The following is a 15,260-nucleotide window of genomic DNA, read 5'->3' on the forward strand; positions in this document are numbered from 1 at the left end:
TTAGATATGCTAAAGTTTCTTTAAAAAAATTTGTACAAAATACAGCCATTCCTCTTAAAGTTGAATAGGAATCTGTGTAAAACTGATACAGGAGTGTTACAAGCCAAGTCATTAGGAAATAAGAGATTGCAATCTATTTGCATCAACCAATCTGACTTCATGAATATTAAGTAGATCTATCTTTATTTTCTGTTTCTAGAATGTTCACAGCAACGTTTCCTTCATCCCCCGAAGGATCTTTAATCTCCTTCCCAAACTGCAGATTTCATTTAGATAGAGGAAATAGTCTCATCATGATTAATCGAGAGCTGTCCTATACGACACGGTAGTTTGCGCGAGTACTCAACTTTGGGGACATTTCATTAGCTATGCCCTCTGGAGTTAACAGAGTTAACAGCTTTTTAATGTCAATCTGTGCCTATGGAATCCTAATCTAATGGCAAAACAAATGGCAATCCAGCAGATTTTACAGAACAAAATTCCATGTTTTAACTAAAATCACTGGTCAGTGAAAACACGACCCTGTTCTACATATCTGCATAGTGGGTCAACTAAATATTCATGGTTTATTTGTTAACTCCTAATATCAAGTACCTTGTGGATAAACAGGGGCTCTGGAGAAAGACAGTTTCTACTGGACCTCACCAAAAAACAGTGTTTGTTAAGAGGCCTGTAGTATAGGGAGAAGAACATGAGGTTTGGAGTCAGAAGACCTGGGCTCAAGTTTGGTTTACCAACTTCCTGATTATATGATTTGGGGGCTCAACAACTTCTTGGTAATTTGATCTGGGGGCAAGCCCACTAACTCTCTTTGCCTCATTTTCCTTCTCTGTAGAATGGAAATAGAAATAATCACCTTCTAAAAAGGTTGTCTGAAGAATAAATGAGGTGATATATTTGAATGTGCTTTGTTAACATAAATTTCAGAATCAATGTTAAATACTATCATTAGTTAATGCCCCTAAAGATGGACTATCATAAGGATAAAATATCATTGGATGGTTTGTGAATTGTTTATGCCCCAGAGATCTCAATGCTATGTTAGTGGCCCAGTTGCACTAAAAAGAACTGATTAGATCAAGAAAATTACCATTTATTAAACACATATTACTTGCCCATTTATAAGAATATATATATATATATATATATATATATATATATATATATCCTAATTTAATCTCCACAAAACCATACTGATGAGGCATTATTGTCACTATCCCTATGTTATAGATGAGAAAACTGAGGCTCAGAGAAAATGACAGCTGAGATTTGACACTAGCCTTTCTGATCCATTTTTTCCACACTGAGTTGTTCTATGATTCCATTATCCAAGAGTCTCCATCACAAGAGTCCTGCAGTGATTTGAGATCTCTAGCAAGAGCAGCAAGTAAGACCCAGGCAAAGCAAAGACCACCCTGAAGGTAAGAGATGCCACAGGATCTTGCATATTAGATGTTGAAAGCAACCTGGTAATTCCTTAATGGTTTTTGTTGTTGCTGTTTGTTTTTTAGTTTTGATGATGTTTCTTCTGTGCTTTCTAATTGGTTCCCAGGGCTCCCAAAAGATTTGTGTCTTGTCTCCTTGACTAGACTTCAAACTTTCTGAGTATCATATGCAATACTTGTATTTCCCCTTATTATCTACTACACTTTGATCAATAAATATGCATTGATTTGATTTGGGACTTTCAACTCATCTTACTCTTGTTTTCCTTCTTATAAATTGCATTAATGTAGTCTGGAAATAAATATTATGCATAGGCCCTGTTCCTATACAATGCCATTTATCACTTTTGTATGTTTCTATTGCTATTTTCCATTTCATGTATGTAAATTTGGTCTTTCCAATGAGACTCTCTCAATGACAAGGATTGTATATGTTCTTAGATTTTTTCACAGCATCTGGGTACACAGAAGGAGCTCAGGAAATACTTAGGATTACTGACTAAATGTAGCTATAAAGTATAGTACAAAGGAAAGTAATATCTCACTGAAAGCTTTGGAGAGCCTTTCTGAGATAACCTCAAAATATCTTATGTTACTAACAAAACTGTGATGACTTTTCCAATATCCACTATCACCTTCTTTCTTTAACCAGGCACCAACACTTAATTATCCAGTTTTTTGAAATAATAATTAATTATTTCATAAATGCAGGATGTAAAGGCATTTATGCATTTATGCATTGAAATACAATCTATGTAATGTGGAAAGTTCATTGCTCCTTCTTGGTGTTAAAAAGATCCAGAAGCACAGTTAATTCCTACATCTAGAAAAGTCACTAAAAATGCATGAACAAACGTGTGTGGATTGTGTGAACAAACATACATCACATACATCTGACATTGGCAACTCCCTGATGTGAGTGCCAAGGAGATGCCAGGGTGGGCTATTCTGAATAACACAATATCCCACTACATCAGACTTTCTGAAGATTCCCCATTGCTCTGCTCCAGGACCCCCACAGCCCTCCCCAGACCATTTTTCCAGAAGCTTCCTGGAATCTTTTAGGTACTCAATGGCACATAATAGCAGAGAATAAAAGCCCCAAGTTGTAGTAGCACAGAGTGCAGTAGAATTCTAGGTATGGCCCATGAATGTGCTTTTCTCTCCAGCTGTTAATTTCAGATTTTCTCTTGGCTCAGCCTGACTCCTGTTTCTTTTCTCTCTTTTGAGATCATGTGAGTCCATGCCTAGCTTGATCAAGTGTGGTTTCTGAGTCTGAAAACCAGTTCCCCAGTTACTTTGATAATTCCCTCTAAGCTTCATCTCCACACTTCACACTGCCTTGCCATACACACCTTCTCTCTCCATATTGGATATTCGCTTTAACTGAACCCCTAAATCAAATGGATGACTTAGCAGATTCCAGCATCCCCCTTCAAAATGCTTATTTCCATTAACTGGAAAGAGATTTCAGTACCAAATACAAAAAAAAAAAAAAAACAAACCCAAAAAACTCTCCTTTAAACCAGACGCTTAAAGGCTTGTCTTCATGTAAATATAAAGGCTTAAGAAAATTCATCTCTCTTGCACGACCCAACTATAAGATATAAATATTTTGCCTCTTATATTACATTCTCTTCCATGTGGAAAAAAAAACTAGTTTATAGCAAGAGGGAAGAATAAAGCTAATCATAGAGAAGCCAAATGCAAGCAGAGAAAATCCTGATACAATTTAAATTATTAGATCAAGTTATTCATAAATTCCTGCCACCTTCCTGTCCTTGGGTTCCATGGGATACCCAAATATTACGTCAATAACTTTGCTTATGATAGTAAAAGAGAAACTAAACTTCTGTTGCTTGCCACTAGGAGAATGTAACTAATAAAGAATCTTATATAGTGAATGCAAATTTTCAAAGAAGTTCATTAATTCCAACTGATGTGATATTTGTTAAGCGCCAGATCTGTGAAATAGCTCTGACATAAATGGGCAGGTGGTCACCAAGCCAGAGGAAGACTCTTCAAGCAAAGGTATTGACAGGGGTGGTAGAGCAGCCAGTCAGTCAAAGAACATACTCTGCGAGGCGTAGGTCCGACAAGTATAGGCTAACTAGTGGGAGGGTCAAAAGACTGAATCCAGGCCTATACCTAAACTTTTAAGAAGCGAAGTAGAGAAGAAGAGAAACCCACACAGCCAAGTGACCCAGATACAGCACGAACTGAATAGTAACATTGATGGGGCTAGGAATTGTGCAGGGATTTCAACTGACCTGGAACATGCAAGTAGAAGGCAGGTAGTTGACAGTAGGCCAAATTAAACAGGAGGTAAATATGGCAAGAATAACTTGTGAGCTGTTTTGGGGGCCTAGAATCTTTGGCTTATCTTCTTAAAGGATAAGGCTCCTGAATATGCAAGAAGTAACACAGGCTCTATCTACAGTGTGGCATGACAACTTAAAACAAAATGGAACTCACTGAAAGTTTTAAAATGAGTCCATTTGTGTGTGCATATGATTTCACTGAGAGAGGTGGAGATCCCAGAACCTCAAGATAAATATTAGCTGGTTTAGATTGGCTGCTACAAGATACCATATTAACAGTCTTTTAGCTTCACAATTCCCACAGAGGGCTGTCATCAGGGTGAGCCCCAATCAGACCATGTCGCGATCCTAACCAGGGAAGTAGAACATGGGGGTTACTACCCACATACCCAATCAGGTCTGAAATGAGATATCTCCCATTAAGTACTGAACTGGTATGCTAAAGACTGAACTCAGGACAACGTTACTTTTATTTGGTTTTCTCCCTAATCCTCCATCATGTTGGCCCATTCTGGAAATTAAAAAATGTGATGTGGTTGGGGGGACTTCTGCCTCAATTTATTGCCCGTAGTTCTCTTCTGGACCGAAACCCTTTCTTCCTTCTCCTTCTTTCCCACAGTCTGTTGGGTGGAGCCACACATCCCTAGTTGTCGGCAGGGTCCTACTCTTACTTGAAGGAGATACCAGGATTTACCTACTTGAAGGATCTGTAGTTGCCTGGTTGATCATCATCACTGGCTGAGCATCACGACTACCTGGAATCTCATGGTACCATGACCCACTGCACACAGATCTCCTGCTATGTTCACACTGGGATGGATAATAATAAAGGCAAATACTCACACGGTACTTATTTATATCAATTAACTTATTTAATCCTCACATAACCCAATGAGACACTGTTATTCTCAATTTACAGGTGAGAAAATAGAGGTTAGGTAACTTTCCCGAAGTCAGATGTCTGGTAAATAGATTGCCTTCAAACCCAAACAATCTGACAGTCTGGCTCTGAGTCCATGCTCTTTTTTTTTTTTTTTTTTTTAAGCTATATAATTTTATTTTATTTATTTATTTTTGACCATATTTTAAATTGAAGTATAGTTAATTTACAATGTTGTGCTGGTTTTAGGTATACAGCAAAGTGATTTAGTTACACGTACATATACGTATTCATTTTTATGTATTTTTTTCAGATTCTTTTCCATTATAGGTTATTACAAGATAATGAATAGAGTTCCCTGTGCTATACAGTAGGTGCTTGTTGTTTATCTATTTTATATATAGTAGTGTGTATCTGCTAATCCCAGACTCCTAATTTATCCTCCCCCCAAGCCCAAGGCCATGCTCTTGACAACCATGCTCTACTGCCTTTCAGAATGGAATCACACTTTACCAGAACTCTTTAGATTCTAATTTTGACTATTCACCAACAACTCAGAGGCCAGCTGAAAGCCAGATTAGACATCCACCTTGATCCAGGATGGTTCCAAAACCCGCCCCTCCTCCCTCTGGCCCTAGTGCATTGTATGAACAAGCCTGAAGTTGCCATGACTTGGAAGAAGGCTAAGCATAGGCACATGCAGGCTGACTCAATCAGGATTTCTTTGAGTAAGCTCCAGAGAAACTCTTTGGTAAATGACTGATTAAAGACATATTGACGGTTATATGAGAGAGGAGGAAACAAAACAGGAAGAACAAATCTACTCTAGAATCATAAAACTTGAAGCTGAGGCCTTAAGAATCATTTAATTCTACCTTTCATTTTACAAATATGAAATGGAGACAGAGAAAGGAAGAGGCATGCCCCAGAGCTCACAATTATTTAGTATCAAAACAGAAGACAGGATAATAGCAACAAGAATAACAATAATAAAATATTAAGCATTTATTGAATGAATATTATGTTCCAGGGTTGTGATAAATACTTAAGATACATCGATGCATTTACTTCCCAAGATGTTCTAAGGAAAACATTACCATTCTCATTTAAAAAAAGAAGAAAGGAAAACAGAAAGAAGGGGAGGCTCAAGGTGGCTAAATCACTTGCCTAAGGTCACAAATCTAAGAGGTACCACAACCAGGTGTCAAACCCAGGCCTTTCCAGCCCCAGAACCCATGCTGGTAACCACCAACATCTCCTGATTCCCTCTCCTGAGTTTTTCCAGTTAAGGCCGAAAAATGCAGTTATTTTCTGCCCCGAAAGTTGCTAGTTTCTCTTTGTCAGTCTGAAGAGAAATTTCTCACCGTACTGACTCAGATTCAATTCCCAATTCTCAGAGGGTTTCTAGGTCCCTTAATCTCTTTCAAAATCCCACTTAAAAAATGGGACAATGCTATTTTCCAGTTAACCTATTTCTCAAGAAGTTAGCTAGGGAAATAATGCATGTGAAGTGAGAAAGAGAGGTGCTCTATATATGTAAGGTGATATTATTTATTACGGTAGTTATTTTTTGCTTTCCTGGATTTTCTCTCCCTTTTCATATTCCCTCTCCGCAAGACCAGCCAGTTGGGTGCAATTTGATCTGAGTCATCACCAAGAGTAGGACCAAGTGGTTCTGGCCTGTCACCTGGTTTGCCCTTACCCTGCAGTGACATAGGGCAACCACCCTCACAGGTGAGGACACTGAGGCAATAACAGGTGAGTGGGTGAGTGAACAATGTGAGTGCCCAAGGCTTGGCTAGCCAAGGCATAACTGCAGGTTAATGGCCATGGCAGGATGTCTCAAGGGAGCAACTTTGGAGGAAGCTAATACCCTGGTTCCTCTCCCTCCCTAGCACTTAATAAAATGCAGGGATCATTACCTAACTAGCTTACCACCAGACTGGCTCAGAAAATGGGAAAAAAGAATGTCAGATTTATGTTTGGCTTGAACTCGATTCATCTCTGCTTGCCTGAACTCTCTTAATAATAATAAAAAAAAACATCCTCACTCTACAGAAAACTGAGGCACAGAGATGTTAAGCAATTTGTTCAAGATCATCCAGCTGGTAACAGCAATGTCAAGAGTCAAACCTATCAGCCTAGTTCCAAAGTGGGTAACACTTAAATACAAAATATTTGCTTCTGTTCCCTATTAAAATTTGATATGTATCCAGAAGTCTGTTTTAGTCAACACAAGTTCTTTCACTGATCTTTGAAAATACACCATTAGTATTTCTTCCCTTCGGATTAAAGTGATAACATGTCTGTTTGATCCTCCCTTAAAATACAAGGTACTGTAATATTTTGCAAAATATGAATGATATCCTAAGGGCCTCAGTTAGGCTGAGTTGGGCACCTCTTTATCCCTAGTACACAAAAGATGGGGCAGCCTGGAGAATGAGGTACAGAAAGTAAAGACCCAGAACTAAACAGAGTTTTCCTTACTTTATAAGTTTTCTCTAGAATCAATCCCACTTGGAGAAACAGATATAAATTGCTTGAGCTGTTAGTTATGAAGACTCTTCAGACCTCCATCCTACACCCTCTCCACATACCTCTTTGCAGTTAGTGTAAAAGGCTAAAATAAAAGACTCACCAAAACTAGGTCTGTAGATCATCACTCAAACTCAAATAGTTAATTATATTAGATTGGCCACCTATATCATGCTTCATAATTTATAAAGTGTGTCCACACACATTAGATCATTTCATTCCCACAGGTAGAGGAAAGGGAACTAACATTCATTGACCAATACCCGCTGTGTGTCAGGAAATATGCTAAGCTCTTCGCCTCTGCTTTCTTATCTGCTCTTCACAGAACCCCAGAGGGACCGGTGGAACTTTCCCTTGTCTATCGGTAAGTAAAACAGAACCCCAGAGTGATTCAGTGTATTTCCCAAAGTCAGACATCTAGAGAAAAGCAACGCTGAGATTCAAACCTAGGTCTTCTGACTGTAAGCCCCTTGCTTTTTCCCATTATGAGCCCATGATGCCACAAGTCCCGCTGATTCACACTGAGCATTTACAGATCTAACTGCTTCATTTGTGCAAATGCTCTCTGAAGTTCGCAGGAAGAATGGAGTCATTAGCTCGAGTCTCAGATGTGGTTTAGTCAATGTGCCCCATGCCACAATCACCATACCTACTTAATTCACCGTTTCACTCCACGTGGTGCTATTCCTGGAAAGAGCCATGTGGATACCATCTGCTCCATTTTGCAAAGCCACCGAAGAGCTATAATCTTAGCAGTACAGTTGTATTTTCCAGATTTAGGGTACCAGAATTCTGAGCAAGCTGTCAAATCTTGCTCAAAGCCGCTTCATCAGGCTGAGGCGGGGCCTGTTTCTTCTGTGGTACCTGGATCAGGGCCTCGCACACAGTGGGTGATCCATCAATGATTGCTGTTTAGTTTCCTTCTCTCATCTCCTTTACTTCCATCAGGCCAGGACTCTCACTTCTCCAAGCTTACACCTTGCTTATGCCTACTATAAGGTCACTGTTTACATTTCTTCCTTCTCCCACATCCTGAACCAACCATGGTCCCCTCTCTTATCTTCCTAACCAAACTCCCTCCATCCTGCAAGGACAATCTAAAGCCCCGGACTCTCCATGAAAGCTTCCTCAATCCTCACTGCAGGCCTCAATCTGTCCATCCTGCCCCTCTCAAATGTTAAAACATTCATTATTTGTACTACTTCAGTTCACATTAAATTATAAAGGAAAAGAAATTACGTGAAAGCACCAAGTTCTGCCATTCTTAATGAACGTTTCTTTCTGTTCTTACACATGTTGATGGCTAAGTGGTTCATGTGTGACATTTGTATCTCCTTGATGAAACTGTAGTCATTGTGAGGGCAGGGCCCTCATCCTACTTCATTTCTTCACCAGCCACTTCCACCAACAGTCCTAACAGTGCTTGGCACACAATATACTCAAAAGATGTTTGTTAATGAGTTTTTAAACCTTTGGAACTAGAACCACAACAACAAGAGATAAGATTCATGAGAAACCTGTGAGGCAACAGATTAGGTGAAATGGGTAGAAAGGGGTAATTGCACGCTGCCCTCTGGTGACAAACTGTTGTATCACACTGCCTGGTGCTATTGATCTGAGCTTCTGGAGCTGACATGCACTACAGACCATGCTACTCGGAACCATGGCATGTAAGTTAGGGAAAGTTATAAACAGAAAGAGTCTTCAATGTCTACCATATGCTGTTCCTTTACACTCATTCTTTTCTACTTCTCATTACAAGCCTATGAGTTGCATGCCATAATTATGCTCATTATACAGATAAGGAGAGTGAGGCATGAACCTGTAACAAAACTTGCCCAAGGTTACTAGACTAAAAATTAGTGGAGCCAAGGCTCACTCTTTTTGACTCCAAATCCATATTTCTGTGGTATCACCACCCTGTGTGGAGCAAGGAAATGTTCCGTGCTCTAATTTACTACCCCGCTGTACATTTCAGAAGTTGGAGAGGTGAGAGGAAGCCTGAGATCTGGTGAAAAAGCTAAGGACTCAAAGATTGTGAAAAAAGTAAAATGGCATCCTCAGAATTTCTTAAACTTCTCAGATGAGCATGAAGATATATCCCAAAAGATCCACCCCAAACTGGACATTTATTTGACATTTCATGTTGTATCTTTAAAAAATTGTGTAGTTTTAAAAAAGATTTTACTCCATAACCATCTATTTTTTTTAATATAAACATGTTTCAAGTTATTTATAATGGAGTCAACCTGACGTCTCAGGTAGGTCCTGCATGGCTGTCAAAAATCGGGTACTCTATCTCCCTGGCAATAACCACAATCCAGCCAAGGGATTATGTCACTGGCATAAAGATGGCTCACTGGGAATCAGGAGATCTTAGTTTTAGACCCATCACGTTCAGTAACTCACGGTGAAAAGGCAATTCACTGAGCCTCTCAATTTATTTTTATATTTGAGAAATAAAGAGTGAAATGGATGACCTCTAAGAGTCTATGTCTCATCAAGGATCTGATTTCACTCATCATAAATTTGGACCTGCTGGGAAATACTGGAAAGAAGGCAGGGATGCTATACAAGTCTTCTTTCTGGATGGTGATGAGCTCTGCTTTTATCATTCAGATACAGAAAGTCAGAAGACATGACATTAAGAAAGGCATGCAGAAAAAAGACAAAAGTCAAGTTGGGAAAAGATCAATAATATAAAGTGGCTTCTAATGAACTGGATAAAGGATGAAGTTCTGATGTCTTAGACAAGGCACCTCAAAAATCCACTTATGATCATTTTTATAATCTGTATTTTGTATGATAATGTTTAGAGCCTGTATTCTGTTTTTCTTGTGAATAAGTTACTTTTCTGGCCACAAGACCATGCAATTAGGGGCAAAATATTCTCTTCCATATTAAAGAGCCAAAAAAATTTGAAGTGAAACAGAGAATTATCACCAAGCTCTTTCTTCCATTCTTGTCTTTCTCCATGTTCGATAAGCCTTAACTCCAGGAAAAGTTTCTTAACATCTAAGATCTGCTTGATTTTTTCCCCCTACCAATCATAATTTGATACTAGATAATATGCTCAAAGTTTAAAACATAACAGCCATGGAGAAAGTCTTAAAATATTTCATATCTAGAATGTTTTTCTAGGGTGTGTATGAGAGGAAATGTAAGGGAGAGGGATGAAAAGGAGGTGTGAGTTTGGTTTACTACTTCATCAGTAGTAAGAGATAATGTTCTTATGTTCATGTTAGGCCTGGAAGATCTTTCAATACCTGCTTTTAAACGATGGCACTTGGGCTGGGTTGTGGAGAAAACAGAGTAGACAACATTTTAGATCAATTTCCCTTATTTTAAATTCTGAAAACATCTATACGTCTATTAATCTCCCTTCTATCCACTTTTTCTTCAAAATTAATGTCTTATTTGAAATCATTTTCAATGAGGAAAAACATGGGGGAGAGAATAGATAAAAAGGAGAAGTGAATGACGACTAGAAGAAGAGAGGTTGGCTAAATACTGCCAGCATTTGCTGGTGCCAGAGAATATATTCTGCAGATGTGTTTGTACACTGTCATTGACTAGGCAATGAACTCTTTGTTTCACAGCCAAGAGCCTACAAATCCCTAGGTCCAAAAATGCCACCCAGTTCCTAGTGCTGCAGCTGCCTTAGCTTCCCAGAGTGGCAATATCTATGTTACTTTGGGTTTCTCAGTTTTCCAGTGGCTTTCTTACCCTTTGTTATTCTGCAAGCAAGGGTTCTGTTCGCCAATTTACCTCCTCCTGGGCCGAGGATAATACTACAATTGTGCCTATCAGAGGAAAGATGAAGGGATATTATCTGTTGCTGTGGGCTAGAGGAAAGAGGGTAGCAGTGAGAGAGAAGAATGAAATGAAGAGAAAGAAGGCAGAAAGGAGGTTGTTCGCTGGTACATGGGGACTCTGTCACAAGTTGGAGAGTGAAATAATGGTTCCCAGGCTGACTCTCCTCTGTTCTCTCAGACCACTTTGTCCACTGGAATTATAAACTCAGACACGTTGGAACCTTCATTCGTTTTATAAAGGATTTCCCCAACCAACTGGAAAGGAGATGATGACTTCCTTATGGATATAATGTTTGTAACCTTACATCTCATGACCCCCTCCTTGCCCATTCTAACTTGACAAACATCATTTGCATGTTATGCTTTTATGTTATAGGAAGAGCACCTCCCAGCCCTATACTTGGAGTAAGCAGATGAGGCATCTAGGGACGGCTGAACCATTGCAGAACTTGATCAGGTCACTTAACTCCTTAAATTATTTCTAAGGCTACATTCAACTATTAATATACATAAGAATTGGATGATTCCTGATTTTAATACTAACCTAATTTTTAATATCATAAAAGCAGTAATAAAAAGAGTTTAGGATTTGGGTCATCTAAGATTTAAGACATTTCTTCTTACTTTTATGATGGTCTTAGTCAATTAATTTAGCCTCTCTGAAATTTCTGTTCATGTACAAATGGAGATTATAAGTTATTATTTGGTCAACCTCATGTGCTTCTTCAAGAAGCAGATGGGATCATATATTAAAACCCTATGCAAAACAAACAAACAAAACACCCTATACAATTTGTAAAAGGATATATTTGGGCTAATATTAAAACTTAGCAACATTAATAATGGCAATCCTTACTGGTCACTTTCTTTGCTTAGCTGTTTTGCTAAGGGTTTAACTCACATTATGTCATTTAAACCACAAACAAACCTAAAAAGATCTGTATAATATCTAATTTTACAGAGGATGAAAGTGAGGTACAGGGAAGTTAAGCATTTACCCAAGATAGCAAGTAGTAGAGCCAGGATTCAGACCTAGATTTTTTAAGCTAAAACTCTGAATCTGAGCAACAGTGCAGTAGATTGAGAGTCTAGCCCTACTATATTATGTTTTACTACTTAACCACTTCTGACCCCAGCCACTTCAATTTTTTGAACTTCAATTTTCTTATGAACAATATGGGATATTAAAACCTGTCTTGCTTACCTTACAAAGTTGTAGTGAGAGACAATCTAGTTTACACTGCTTTGAAAATCGCAATAAGATAAAAAAAAGATAAGGAAAATATAAGGTAGTAGTAATAGTGTAGTGGGGGTCTCAGCAGCAGCAATAGTAAAAACATTAGTACAGTATATTTTCTGGTGTCCACACAAGATAAAAATTAGAAACTCCATTGTTCTTAGGCATGTTCCTGCTAAATAAAAATATCTAAACGAAGCTCAAAAGAGTACTATTTTTCTAGTATTAGCTTATTAAAGGTTTTGAGGGTTTGATATGTGTGTGTTTTAATTTTGTTTTGTTACTTGTAGGAGGACTGCTATTATTAACCCTGAACAACTGTCTATTTTTCTGTTCTGTAACAAATATGTTTGGGGCCCTATTTTTGTAATTTCTGGAGTAGGTGAAGAAAGTGGGAGAAGCAGAGGATGGGCTTACTCTGCTGTACCATAACATATATCTGCACTAATACCCTATTTTGATGAGTCAACACAAACATTTTACAATGAGAAATACTGATACAAAGAGAAGCCATCCTGCACCGGGTGTTAATTTTTCATGGACTCCAGATACCTATGCACAGAAATCATAAGACCAGCAGTCAAAGAAATGCAAACTGCACAAGAGAGGAAGATAATAAGACGGCAAGTTCTGTCTTTTGTTCAAAAACAAAAGTGACAATTTCATTCCATTTTACCATAAATCTGCAAACGTTCATTCAGATCCAGGCTGTTGCAATTATCCAGGTCGCTTCAGATATGGTTCTTTCTTTCCCCTTTAGGTTGAACATCTCTATAGATTAAGTGTCACCTTTATTCCTTTACTAATAGAAATTCCATTAATAGCCTTGCTCATATTCTTTGGAAGGAAATAGACTAAAAACTGGGGTATTACGAGACAGAAGTGCAAAGTGAGGCTAAGAGGAATGAAATAGAAAAAGGCATCTGGCATGATTGAGGATGATGAGTCAAGTAATATTTAGAATCCAGAAAGGACAAAACACACTTGGAACACCATGAACTAGGACTGAAACTCATCACTGAACAAATCCTATTTAGAGCTGACCTAAGCTTATGATGGTTCAAATTTGACATCCAGGGGCTGGAGGCAGGGTCTGTGGAAGGGATGGTTGAGCTGAGGAGACAGGTTTCAAGGATGTGTTTGAGACAAGAAGGATTATTTCCTCATTATCATCTCACTGCTGCCTAAGTTCTTACATTTTAAGTATCAATCAGCCCATACAGATTTGTTTAGCAAATATCATATTTAAGGCACTGTACTTGGGACTGCAGAATCTAGGAAGAGGAAACACATGGTTTTGCTCTGCAAAGAGCTTACAGTGTCCTGTGGAAACAAGAGAAATCCCCCGAATGCTTCTAATACAAAGCAGAGAAACATCACAAGAGAAATAGGGCAAAGTACCACAGTGGGTGTGAAGGAGAAAGGCAGGTGGGATTAGGGTCAGAAGGCCTGGTTTCTCTCCTGGTCTTAGCATCTATATGATTTTAAACAAGGTACTGATCCTCTAAAATGGAGACAATAATATTGGGGCCATTTCATATTGGTATTGTGATGATTAAAGGAGAAAGTATAGACTAAAGCTGTGTGGAAATAGGTTTCCTACTCTTATTTTTCTCCAAGGAGTGTTAATCAGGGTTGAAATAATGAGGGAGAAGGCATATCATTTGGTTACATAGTATGAGGCAAGTCTCACCGAAGGGGATGCGAGTTAAGTCTTGAAGGATGGAACTTCACCTTGAAGCTTAATGTACTCTGTCGATTTGCTCACCTTTTCTCCAGCTGTTGTTCTGCCCTTTCGTGTAGGGATGGATCCTGTCCCTGGACCACTAGCCACTAACCAGTCCCTGTTGTAACTAAGGTTCTCTGGTTGCAGGGAACAGAAAGCCACTTGAACTAGCTTAGGCAAAATGTGAACATATCTGGTTAAAAGGGGAACAAGCTCAGCAGTTAGGCACTTGATAGATAGGAACTAAGAACTGGGAGTTCTGAGGGACCCAGGAAGCCACAGCCCAGCCTCCCCCAACCTCTCACTATTTCTGGCAGACTCATCTCTCTCATTATCCTTCTTTGGGACCACTTGGTTTCTTATTTTCTCTTCTCTTTCTACATTTGTTTCATTCTTTCATATTTGTGCACAAGCTTTTTCTGCTTCTCCACATGTATTTCCTCAGTTCCAGGCATAGACAGGTGTTAACCTGTGGGCCAGGCCATATGTAGTGGAGGTAATAAAGCTAGGTCTGAAAGTCATCTCTTTGTCCACTGGAGATTTTCTTCTAAGGCTCCATAAGTATTCAGTTCTTCCTTTCTGATTGACCTACAGGATCTTTACCTTAAATAAATGACCCAACTCTCATCCTTGTTGTTCCCGACATTCCTTCTGAATGCTCAAAGAGGAAGATCAGGACTTGAGGCAAGTTGATAAATATCCCTCACTCCATACTGTTCTTTCATGCCCAAGTGCCTTTGCACCTACTGTTGCAGCCTCACTCTCCTCCTTCATCTGATAAACCACTATTTTAAAACCATCCAAAGACTTCTCTCCTCTTTTCAGTCTTCCTTGGTCATCTTTCCTCTCCATTCCAAGCAGATGGGTCACTCCCACCTTGCTGCGTTTACTGTGGTTTGTATATCCCTTGATTACTGCTTTTAGCATGCTGTGCTGCAGTTGTTTTGGTTTCAGTGGTTTTCTCCTTATTCTAGTGAACCTATTAAGAAAATGGGCTCTGGAGCCAGATAACTAGTTTCAAGGCCTGGCCTTTCCATTTATTAGCTATGTGATCATGAGGGAGTTACTTAACCTCTGTAAACTTTGTAAAATGGAAATGATAGTGCCCACATCAGAGGGTTGTTGACAGAACTGAGTGAAATAATATGTGAAGGGTTTAGAACAGTACGTGACACACAATAGGTGCTCAATAAATACCAGCACTTTTATACTAAAGTACCAAGTCCAGCATGTGTCAGACAGGATGTACTAACTGTTTGCTAAAGAAATTAACATGTGTTTTAAGACTACAAAATATTTGG

The 15,260-nt window shown here is 38.9% G+C and overlaps 1 protein-coding gene across 18 annotated transcripts in view; it reads right to left on the reverse strand.

The window, feature by feature from the left end:
* DLG2 (discs large MAGUK scaffold protein 2) overlaps window positions 1–15,260 on the reverse strand; it is a 2,068,078-nt gene that overhangs the window by 766,874 nt on the left and 1,285,944 nt on the right. The gene's annotated exons all lie outside the window — the stretch shown is intronic.

Source organism: Balaenoptera borealis, assembly GCF_965194805.1.
Source record: "Balaenoptera borealis genome assembly, chromosome: 11".
Taxonomy (NCBI): domain Eukaryota; kingdom Metazoa; phylum Chordata; class Mammalia; order Artiodactyla; family Balaenopteridae; genus Balaenoptera; species Balaenoptera borealis.